This window comes from Colossoma macropomum, unplaced genomic scaffold (genome assembly GCF_904425465.1).
Source record: "Colossoma macropomum unplaced genomic scaffold, Colossoma_macropomum, whole genome shotgun sequence".
In the NCBI taxonomy this organism is placed as follows: Eukaryota; Metazoa; Chordata; class Actinopteri; order Characiformes; family Serrasalmidae; genus Colossoma; species Colossoma macropomum.
In genome coordinates, this window is record NW_023494805.1 from 40,787,732 (window position 1) to 40,800,810 (window position 13,079).

The 13,079-nt window shown below is 40.2% G+C and overlaps 1 protein-coding gene across 1 annotated transcript in view; it reads right to left on the reverse strand.

Annotated features, from left to right (window-relative positions):
* Nucleotides 1-13,079, reverse strand: part of dpp6b (dipeptidyl-peptidase 6b) — a 202,952-nt gene that overhangs the window by 77,540 nt on the left and 112,333 nt on the right. The window lies entirely within an intron of this gene.

Sequence of the window (13,079 nt, forward strand, 5' to 3'; positions counted from 1 at the left end):
CTATTCTGCCACGTTACACATGCATTTCTGCGTTTCTGTCTGAAATTCATTTGTACGTCTCAATCCCACAATTCCACTTCGGTTTACCACATCAGAGAAACCACAAGTGTGGAATCAGCCCTCCTTCTTAACTCTCAATTTTCTAGGAAATCATAGCCCAAAAAATCCATAAAAAAATGGAATTCAATGAGGATTCATGCCACTGGTTAAATGCTTTGAATTCCATTTGGTTCTTATAAAAACAATACATTTAGCCATCTTTCGAAAAGATTAATTCTATTTAATACACATTTTGATATTTAAGAAACTTAAGCTGGCAAAGTACACATCTTAGCTAAAGCCAGTGCCACTCACGGTTATACAAGTGGGCTAAACCTCAGAGTGGAATCTGACTGGAAGCAATGAGAGCCATCAGACCAATCAAATTCCACTCAATTCCAAAGTTAAAAATTCCCATCACTTGTCCTGGTGGAACTCAAATCCGGTACCGAACTCTCGTCAGACCCTAACTACAATTTCCATAAACTTCCAAACGTCATGCAGGAGCTGCAGTCATGAATTACAAAGTTCAAGATGTGACGGTCGACAGCTCATTAAAATCTCAGGGACATCCAGATGAGGCTTTTTCGTCACAGCTGTGCCTTCAGAGGCACATGGAAGTGGCTCCAATATGGTCAAGCAGGTCCTTCAACGTTTTGCACCAGCATATTAATCAAGTAAACAATCAATAACCCTAGATGACTCAACAAACAACAAACAGTGGGACACCTGCAAATTTAGATCAAGCTATGAGTAAGAAAACAAGGTTGTGACAGAATAATGTGACATCAGTTCATGACTGGAATGGAAAAGCAATTACTGAGGTTCTTCATTTGGTGAGGCAGTTTGGTCCAGAGAACATTTGTTTATTAATACATAAAAAACTTTATTTAACAATCAATAAATATGATATTTGATTACTGCCTCACTTATCGTGGTCACACTGACCGCAAGTAAAATCTGCCTGGTGAAAAAGCCAGTTCACCTGAAAAGGATGCAAGAAGGCGAACGATCAATTTGCTGCAATTATCGAGTTTATCGGTAAACTTCAACCTCGCAAATTTGCAAACCTCAGCAGCATCAGCCAATAGAAAACGAGAGGGCCGGCTGGGTACCGTTTCTCTGAAACTGCTCTTCAGTGAACATAATGTCACTCGCCATGCATAACTGCAAAAAAAAACAAACTAGTGAACTAGATTACATTAACCGTTTACTGAACTACACGTTCCCTTCAGAACCACCTTCAGTACCTGTATTAGCCTGACTTTTGCTTCTCCCCATGTAGAAAACATTGAGGCAGCAGCCTGGAGTGCCCACAGCTTCAAGCCAATGAAATCAGACTTAACAGGAACGGTCCAGCTCTAAAAGTACCCATAACTACACCCTCAAACATTAATTACACTCTTAAAAAACATGGTTCTTCACAGGCCCTTTAGTAAAGTGGTTCTATATAGAACCAAGAACACTCAAAAAACCCTTTGCATGATTAAAGGGTTTATATCATGTTTATATCAAGCTTTATATAATGAATGCGTTCTTCAGATTAATGGACAGCATGCTGTAGATGGTTCTATATAGAACCTTCTTGAAAAGGGTTCAGTCACCAGTGTTCTCTTATCTGGGATTTGTTCTTAGGTAAGAACAGAATCTACACACACTCAAGAGCACAAAGGTGTGAACAGTTCTGCGCTTTGAGAACACGTCATGAATCTGACGTAGACCTTTTCTTAGGACCTTTATCAAGAACACACTTAAGAACAAACTTAGGAGGGTATTGGAGAATGAGGCCCACTGTTCTTGCAGCACATTCTTAAGAACCCTTTCATGGTGCAAAGAACCGTTTAATCATGCAAAGGGTTCTTTGAGCATTCATATAGGACCGTTTTCATTCCTAAAGGACCTTTGAAGAACCATCTTTTTTAGAAGTGTAGGTCTATAAGTAAAAGAAAGTACATATTTGTCCACAAATGGAGCAGATCAGTAGGGTACGCACCGATGAGTGAACCTAATATTTGGAAGAAAATGATGTATCAAGAAAAAGACATATACATAAGCATAATATATAAGCATATAAGCATATCCCAATAACAGTACTTTGGTTATGCCACAATTCCCCAAATGTAGTCAAATGCAGCCATATATATAAAAAAAAAAAATATATATATATATATATATATATATATATATATATATATATATATATATTATATTTACATTAGAGCTGGGCGATATGGCCAAAAACGTTATCGCGATAAATAAAATTCATATCGTTTGATATCGATACATATCGCGATAAATGTCAAATCATGATTTCTTTCACGTTTGAAGGCTGATTTTGCTGCTGGGTGGTTAACTGTGGTTTTAAACTATCACTTATCATGACAAACACTCGGCAAACAGTGGAACATTTCACTAATCTGTCTTGGGACAGTGGGAGAAAGTTTCTGAGCTGTTTTTATCAGCTTGAAAAGCACAGCTGCACTTTTTGTAATAGTTATGATTTAAGAAAGAAAACAGATTATTTTAGCTGTCTGGTGACGAGCGCTCGGCTACCCCGCTACAAATGCTAAACAAGTGGCCAACAACAGAGCTAAACTCTTTAGTTTCTCAACAACGTCAACTCGGTTCGGTAGGTCACTGCGGTCACTCCTACCACATCCATGTCAGAGCAGATCACAGTATTCAGACACCAGCTAGACGGCTGGGTTTCTCTATGCTATCGTAGTAGTTTGAAGGGTGAACCGCAGTATATCTGACGCTCGCTGTGTAAAAGCATTATCTGCAGTGTGAATCTCTCACTCCAGTCACAGAGTCCTCCTTTTAGGTATGTTTAAACTGAAAGCGGTGATTTTGTGTCTTGTTTGATCTACAGTATCATCAATTCACCGTGTTTTGCCGGAGCGCTGCTTCAAGTTAGCTAAAAACAGCTAGCCTGGAAAGCTAGCGCTCTCCCGCTCTCCAACGCCTCACAGCTTCCTCAGTTTACTTTCGAACATGAACCACTTCTTTCTTTCACTTTCGTTGCTCGAGAATGCACTAATACTAAAATATGGCGGTTTGGCGCTGTAACACGGCGCTGTAGACGTGATTTAACACCGCTAAAGCTGTTAGGATGCACGGAAAGAGGTGAGTTCACCGTAGGACAGCACAGTTACGTCACTTATCTCGTTACTCGGTCACAGGAGAACAGATCGCCGGTCGCTCCACTCAAACAGGGACTGTATAACTCCGTGTTTCAACCGTTGCTAAAGTATATTTGGTGACCGTTTTTTTACTCGTGGCCTCCTCCCTCTCTAATCAAGTCGAAAAATTCGGAAGTGCGCCCTCTCCTGGCGACAGCAGAGTAGTGTTGCTTTCCTTGCAGTAGAAAACGCCACCAGGGCTTTCGCTAAAACGTGGAAGTGTGAGAATGGTGTATTATATCGAACATTTATCGAACCTGTCTTATCGCTCTATCGAGGAAAAGTTATATCGCGATACTTATCGTTATCGTTTTATCGCCCAGCCCTAACTTATATATATATATATATATATATATATATATATATATATATACAGTGTATAGATATATACTATATAGATATACAGTCACTGTCACAGAAGCAAGTCTATCAGAAATTACTGATAGACTTGATAATTACTGTACATAAGCATCCTTTACTTTTCAGCTACAGCCTCGTATCTCCAGTGTACGACTAAAGAAGCAAACCTCAGACACCAAAGCCTATCTTGGGTTTGGTGTCTGAAAAGTGTGTAAATTTGATTTTTCCCCCTAATTATTACTTTGAAGGGCACTGAAACAGAGCAGAGCTCCATTCTGCTTCTCTCACGCTAATTTACGATGCTGCTTTACGTCAGTGTGCAGGTAGATCATCAGAAGCATTGTATTCTGCTCTTTTGTAAATGCAGTATGAGACATTTCGCTGACAGATCATAAAGCCCTTGAAAAAGGGGAAATTATATGAGAGGCCCTTGCCTAGTATGTAGTATGATATCCTTTAGACACATATCGTCCTTCAGAGTCTTTAGAGCGATAAGAGCGGAAGGTTAGAGCCTCCACTTCACTCCATAATAACAATGTGCAACAGCTCTATCCATACAACAATGCCCTAATATCACACATTCTCAGTGTTTTTAAGAAGGTCAAAATATAGCAATCCCTGAAAGAATCAGTTACAGCTGAAATTTGCAGATTCTTCTTTTTTCTGCATAATCAAATAGTTAGGATGTAAACAAAGACGTTCAGAGTGGTTTGGTGTGAAATTCTTTGTTGTAGAGAAAGAATTCAGAGCAGTCAGACGTCTGAAAAGTTGAATGCCTCTAAAAGCTCCTTCACAGAAAGTTGTTACATGAAGTGGTTATGAATTCACTGCCTGATGCCTGCGACTTTGTTTTATTATGGTTTTGAGAAGATTTTGGCCTAGGATAGGTTAATGCAGGGTGATTTCCTACTATTTTACACTCATATAACCACCCCCCCCACCCAGCCTTCATACTCACTCATATAACCACTCCCCCTCACCCAGCCTTCATACTTTCACTCATATAACCACTCCCCCTCACCCAGCCTTCATACTTTCACTCATATAACCACTCCCCCTCACCCAGCCTTCATACTTTCACTCATATAACCACTCCCCCTCACCCAGCCTTCATACTTTCACTCATATAACCACTCCCCCCCACCCAGCCTTCATACTTTCACTCATATAACCACTCCCCCTCACCCAGCCTTCATACTTTCACTCATATAACCACTCCCCCTCACCCAGCCTTCATACTTTCACTCATATAACCACTCCCCCTCACCCAGCCTTCATACTTTCACTCATATAACCACTCCCCCCCACCCAGCCTTCATACTTTCACTCATATAACCACTCCCCCTCACCCAGCCTTCATACTTTCACTCATATAACCACTCCCCCTCACCCAGCCTTCATACTTTCACTCATATAACCACTCCCCCTCACCCAGCCTTCATACTTTCACTCATATAACCACTCCCCCTCATCCAGCCTTCATACTTTCACTCATATAACCACTCCCCCTCACCCAGCCTTCATGCTTTCACTCATATAACCACTCCCCCTCACCCAGCCTTCATACTTTTACTCATATAACCACTCCCCCTCACCCAGCCTTCATACTTTCACTCATATAACCACTCCCCCTCACCCAGCCTTCATACTTTCACTCATATAACCACTCCCCCTCACCCAGCCTTCATACTTTCACTCATATAACCACTCCCCCCCACCCAGCCTTCATACTTTCACTCATATAACCACTCCCCCTCATCCAGCCTTCATACTTTCACTCATATAACCACTCCCCCTCACCCAGCCTTCATACTTTCACTCATATAACCACTCCCCCTCACCCAGCCTTCATACTTTCACTCATATAACCACTCCCCCCTCACCCAGCCTTCATACTTTCACTCATATAACCACTCCCCCTCACCCAGCCTTCATACTTTCACTCATATAACCACTCCCCCTCACCCAGCCTTCATACTTCACTCATATAACCACTCCCCCTCACCCAGCCTTCATACTTTCACTCATATAACCACTCCCCCTCACCCAGCCTTCATACTTTCACTAATATAACCACTCCCCCCACCCAGCCTTCATACTTTTACTCATATAACCACTCCCCCCCCACCCAGCCTTCATACTTTTACTCATATAACCACTCCCCCCCCACCCAGCCTTCATACTTTCACTAATATAACCACTCCCCCCCACCCAGCCTTCATACTTTCACTCATATAACCACTCCCCCTCACCCAGCCTTCATACTTTCACTCATATAACCACTCCCCCTCACCCAGCCTTCATACTTTCACTCATATAACCACTCCCCCTCACCCAGCCTTCATACTTTCACTCATATAACCACTCCCCCCCCACCCAGCCTTCATACTTTCACTAATATAACCACTCCCCCCCACCCAGCCTTCATACTTTCACTCATATAACCACTCCCCCTCACCCAGCCTTCATACTTTCACTCATATAACCACGCCCCCCCACCCAGCCTTCATACTTTCACTCTTTCTTTTAGCGTAAACCTGCTTAACATATATGGTCTCTCTATACTGTGCCCTGCAGCAGCCATTGTGGAGCTCTCCACCACCATACTTTCCTGGTTACACCTTTCTATTGAGACAGCCAATGCGAGCAGTGGTCATTAGCATAGAAAATCAACACCCAGAAAATGATCTGTTCTTCACAGAGGAATAACAAAGCTAAACACACCACATACAAAGACCAAATGAAGGTGGTATCACTACATCAAACTCAGACCCTCCAAGTTCTCCACTGCAAACCCCCTCCAGGAATTTGCAAACTTGTGATGATGAGAATTCACGTAAATTCAACCAACCCTCCCAGTTTTTCCCAGAGCCCTCAATTTTGTCCAATTACTGCATTATTTCTGCACTAAACAAGTAAATCTGTGCAGTGCTTTTTAAAATGAAGTGCGCAGCTTTTGTGCTATCTGGCCATTAAAAGAACTACCCATTTAGATGTGCATTCACTGAACAGAAAACAACGCCAAGAAACACCGGAACTACAGAAAACAAAAAGGTTCAAAAAAGATTGAACGGCCGCGTTTTCACCCAATCCCCAATATAAATTCACCCAATATAACACGGCATAATTGAGATTCCGTGATAAATATTACTTTCAATTCGTGTAAACAGCAAACAATCATACTGATAAATACTTTTTGTACTGTTCGTCGGCGATTGGGTGAATACAGCTGCCGTACAAACCTTTTTTGAACCTTTCCGCTTTCCGGAGTTCCAGTGTTGTTGGCACTATTATCTGTTCAGTGATTTGAGGGGGAACTGATTCGGATACAACGGCTGTACCTACAGTAGAGTAATTACAAAAGCACGTTCGCTTGCGTACACTGATCTCAGTTGATAATGCAGTTTTGCCATGAAACACGGAAGTGATCCTGGAGTAATAGTTTATACTAAAAAAAAAATTTTAAGGCCAAAACTTTATAACAAAACTATCACAAAACAATGTCTCAGGTATCAATCAATGCATTTATAACCACTTTGTGTAATAACATAATGGGATGTAGCTTTTAGAGCCATTAAATGCTTCGGTTGTCTGGTTCCTAGTGCTATAATGGTGAACTCTGACTCTAGAATTTCTCTAGAAAGGCGTTTTGTTTTGTTTCATCTAAACCGCTGAATCATTGAGTAATTTAGCAAAATCGGTGGAGTTCCCCTTTAATCCTTATGCACTTCCTCAGATTTCTGAATATTCCTGAGTTTACTTAGAGAACATGTTCAGAGTGCACACATGGATGATCTATCAGAGCTTTGTTTTTGTGAGCCACTTATCATGAAAAAATATTGAGTCTTGACTTCTTGGGCCTCAGGGGTACACTTAATTTTGTAGTTAAGTACATATAAGACTCCTAATCTTCAAAGCCACCACCCCCAAAATACCTACTAGGCAATATTGCCACAAAAAAAACCCCCGCCCCCCAGTTTTCTCTACTGGGTGAGAAACTAATAAGCCTGGAGCTTCTATCTGCTCGGAGGAAAAAGAGGCCACATCAGCCCTACTACTTTCAAAGTCCATAACACAATGCATCATTAGTCTATCGGCCAAGAAAGGGGTTAGTGGAGGCAGGGCGGTGGGGGGGGGGTGGTCTAGGGTGTGATTGCCCAGGAGAGGTCTGTCTGGGTTTGGGCCGCAGGGGAGATTGGAACTGTGCTATTTTAGGACCAGGATGAGCCAAGAGATTGAAGTGACATGAACAAATGAGCAGTGAAAGAGACTGGGGGGAAAAATGCATCTGGATTCCATGCAATTAGTGTTTACTACAACATCACAGGAGACAGAAAAGTACTGGGGTACATCAGCAGCCTCTGCACCTGCATCTGTGAATAGACTTAAGTGGAGTTTAGACTTTATTACTGTCATTTTGATAGACTATTTAAACGTAGTCACATAATTGGATATCTAATAATATAAGTACTTATAAATTAATTAAATTTAACCTTGATTTAGTTTCTCAACAGGCTGAAGTCTGCACTTATTTCTGTTTTTGATGTCAAAATGTGACAAAAACATGGTAAAGAATGTAAAATTTTTCTTACAAGACACCATCAAATTCAAATCACAAGGAAATCCAGGGATAATCAGCATCTTGCTAATAACCTTTATCACAATAATCTAATAATAATAATCTAATTTATAATAGATTATTCTATAATCTATAATAACTAACAATGTTAGTATCACTCTATCACTAACATTTATTGGCTCTCCCTCTTTGTAATTGCCATAATGTAGTCAGTTCACTGTTAGAAATAAAGGTTCTGTGCAGATACATTTTTCGTTCATCAAGGTACAAACAGTGTAAATGTTCCCTCAAAGGTACAACAGTGGTTTTAAGGTCTGACTGTGAACCTTAAATAAGTGTTTCCAGGTGAAAAGTTCGTATTTGTACCTTTTCATAACCGAATGTTTTAAACAGAACAGTAAAATAAAAGCCTGGAGACGAGACGGGGTGTGTGGAGTCAGTACAGCTTAGAACATATCACTTCAGTGGATTATGGTTCAGTTATGTTCCCTGACCAAAGGTACTGAGATGGACCCTTGAGGGTTCCACCCCAGTAACAACAGGGGTCCTGCCCCAATGACAGTGTACTACCTTTATTTCTGAGAGCGTACTATCCATTTGAAATGATTCAGAGTGTAACAATGTCTTGTCATGTATTTTAGGCCTACAGTGTTACAGTAAATTTCACTGAATAAAATGTATATAAAGACATTGTGGTTTCTACACCACACCTGCACCATTTCACAACAACAACTGGTGTACAGTAACAACAAACACTGCACAGCAGCAAGTAGCTGACTGGATATCAGGCCTATAATGCCTTTCTTATTTTATCGCATCGAATTAATGTATTTCTACAAAATGTTATAGTTTATTTTTATATTTTTTAAAAATCACTATTATTAGTCGTTTTTAAATGCACTGCTGTTTTACAGGTGCATTTTGTCTGAAACAACTTCAAAAACTTCTGAAAAACTAAACATTGTGATAGTGTTGTACAATGAAAATGATAATCACCAATCACGATCTTATACTTTGTGCCATATCACCCACTTTTATGTGGTTATGGAGACTTTTGGTGTTTTTTATTACCATCTGTCCTAGAGGTGGGCAGTATGGCAAAACATAATATCACGACACTTCAGGAAGTTTTTTACGATACACAGTGTGTCACAATATTTATTTTTCCTGACATCCAGTAAGTTAGAACGGAAAAAGTACTGCCACATTTTAAAAATGATATCAAAACCTATGAATCCATTTACTCTGGACTACTTTAACTATTCAACATTTCACACACTTCGCCACTAAATCTAAACAGGACTGATGACGCTCTCTTTGTAATCAAACATGCAGTTGGAAAGTACTTTTTAAGTACTAATGATACCCACAAAATGCTCAGAAAAGCATACTGTGATGTATTTTATCAAGACGCCGATAAATATTGTCATATTGCTCAGCTCTAATCTGTCCTGCAGTTAACTTTGCTTAAAACCAAAAAAGGAAGTGCAGAAAAGAAAAGCGTCGGCGTTTTGTGGAAACTGAGCTGAACAGATGGTGCTTAGCCAGCAACCTATTATCTTAAATACTTAACCGCTACAATCCAGCTGCTTGGATACGCCAAAGGCACCTCAGAGAGAGAGAGAGAGAGAGAGAGAGAGAGAGAGAGAAAGAGAGAGAGAGAGAGAGAGAGAGAGAGACAGAGAGAGAGAGACAGAGAGAGACAGAGAGAGACAGAGAGAGCTTGAGTGTTTAAGCATAGCGTGTTGTCTTACGGTACCAGTCTACTAAAAACTAGGTTTCCTACTTTTACAGTAATGTACTGTATATGCACAGCTTTTAAAATGCTAAAGCACGTTAATATCAATGTTAATAATTTAACTGGGAGCGAGAGAAGACTCTGGAAGGCGCCACTGGTTACATCAGGCCACAAAAAAAAATTTGGACCACAAAAAACATTTTTAAGTATTTTTTATTCCTTATGTGATTTCTCTAATTAATTGTAAAGATATTTACTAACCTGATAAAATGTAAATTTAATGGCACTTTAGCTACTTTGATGGCTGGTGTCTATGAAGCTTGTGTGTGATTTCGTATGTATGTTTTCTGTTATTTATTTGTCTTGTGAAGTCAACGACACTGTAAATATTTCCACACTGTGAAGAAATCTGCTGTAAAATGACAGTAAACTACAATTTTCCAGTTTCATAACTTTCACAGTAAATTACTGATCCATACTAACAGTAAAATAGCATCTGTATCCTGTGACTCCGCACTCACAACATTACTGTGATGTAGCTGATAGAGATATTACTTTTTCCGATACCTGACCCTTTAGTATCAGCCGATACCGAGAACCAACACAGATACTAACTCTATCTAACATAACTCACCTATAAGTCCTGATATTTATACACTTACATTTTTAAAACATTTAATTTTGCTAAAATCTATGTTCTGCGCCACAAATAAAACACACTCAGCTTGGCTCGATGGCATTTACCTGTTAGATGTTATTTTTTAGATGCTTAAGAAAACGTTTTGTTTATTTACTGTATATATTTTTGTTTATTTATTTTTACATAACTGTAAATGTAATGCAACTCAGTAGCTATTAATTTACTTTAAATTTACATGAAAAAATTGTAAAAATGTAGTATTTAAAACATCAAAACCTAATCCTCAGAATAAAAACACTTGTTTTAGTTAAAATGTTGACACCTTTTTAACCACCACCTGCTTTAATGCTGTGTGGTTGAGCTCAACGTCAACCTCAAACTAATTTGCTGCGTTATTACAGTAAATATCTCAATATGAATTTGTTACACAATTAAATAGGTTTTAAATAGTGTCAAATCCTGGCAATAATCTATTCTCATATGGAGACTCTTCACTCTGAGCAGTCTTCTGCTGTTCGAAAGCTCGTTTCATCTCCTCTGCCTTTTAGCTGAGCAGCTGCTCAGTTCTGATGAAACCTCCATATCAAACTGCTGAAGAGGCCTGAAGCAGCTGAGAAAGCACAGGCAGTGAGCAGTGTGGGTCAGAAAGCCCAGCTCGGTTTCTTCAGGGATCTATCAACACCACACTGATTGTGATACTGTAACAGTGGAAGGTTGAACCAAACAAGAAACATTTTATTTTCCTTTTTAATTGACCTTTTTCTAAGGAACCTTTAAGAGAGCGGTGGAATTACACCGCAAGACATTTCTCAGAATTGTTAACATTGAAAGTCATTCATATCAGAATAATTTGAATTAATTTATTTACTGTTGTAGAGAGATTTGAAATTGCCCTCGATTTGTTGCGAATTCTATATGCCCATAAAACTGATTGATTTCACAGACTTATTCAAGACAGCACATTTATGAGTAATTACTATCATTACTATTCTTACAGGTTAGGGTTTAACCAATATATTGGTTGGCTGATTTAACAGACCAAGAAATTTTAATCAGTCAGTAGTTACTACTACTATAAATGAGATTATTATTATCATTAGGGCTGTTAAAGTTAACACACAAACAATGCAATTGCACACGAAATTATTAAGATTATTAATTTTTTATGCTCTTTTCTACTTTGAACCAAAAACCAGTAACACTTCATTTGGACAGTCCACTTTAGATGCTTTGTAGATACTTTCAAGTTACATTCAACTGGGGCGGCATGGTGCCGCAGTGGGTAGCGCTGTTGCCTCACAGCAAGAAGGGCCTGGGTTCAATTCCCAGCCGAGTGACCAGGGTCGTTTCTGTGTGGAGTTTGCCTGTTCTCCCCGTGTCTGCGTGGGTTTCCTCCGGGTACTCCGGTTTCCTCCCACAGTCCAAAGACATGCAGTCCGGCTGATTGGACATGCTAAAATTGCCCCTAGGTGTGAGTGAATGTGTATGTCTGTCTGTCTGCCCTGCGATGGACTGGCGACCTGTCCAGGTGTATCCTGCCTTCCGCCCAATGACAGCTGGGATAGGCTCCAGCACCCCACCGCGACCCAGAAGGATAAGCGGTTTAGATGATGGATGGATGGAGTTACGTTCTACTAAATTGACAATAATGTTCTTTAACTCACCTTAACCTCAACCCAAATCCTAACCCCAACCCCACCACTGTGTACAATCAACTGAGTTTCAACAGGCAGTTTGTTAACAATTTGAAAATCTGTAGATGATCTATAGTGGACGATCCAAATAAAGTGAGACCCATAAACCATCTGCAGTCGTGCAAGCTGACGTGCACTGGTTGTTATTGCGGTGGAATCTGTGACTGTAGCCGTCTTGCTCAAACACAGCCTTTAAATGGCTTCAGCACTGTGTCAGTCTACGCTGGCCAGCGCTGGGAGATTTACACGCACTTGGACTTTCCACACAAAGCCAAGGTGACCCTTCAGTGGCTGTGGCAGAACAAAGTTCCGGATTGGCCCTCACAGTCCCTCCACATCACTGAGCCACTTTTTGGAGAACTCACTCATATTTTTCTAAAAATGGTACATATTGTACAAATTCAGCCAGGGGTATGCAAACTTATAAGCAGAACTGCATGTTGAAAGATCAATGCTGAAACTGACTTACATGATCCGTCACCATCAAAGAAACATTATTACTGCTAATATTATCACCGTGGTTTTTGTTCTTGTTGTTGATGGCGATGATGATGGTGATGATGATGTTAAAGGATCAGAGGAATGAAGAAATATCCAACTGACTTCAGTGTAAAAATGAACGCCCGTCATCCACCACAGTGAAAGAGACATCAAAACACAGGCAGTGAGAGCGAAAGGAAAGAAATCCGCTGTGACACAACAGAAGCCGGCTGTCAGACGTTATACGGCGGATTCTGAAACTGGCAGACGAGCAGGAGGCAGGAGAGAGTTTCACTAACACTACCCGACTGGAGCCTCAAACAATCTAACACAATAAATTAGACACCATCAATGAGTGCGTTTACCT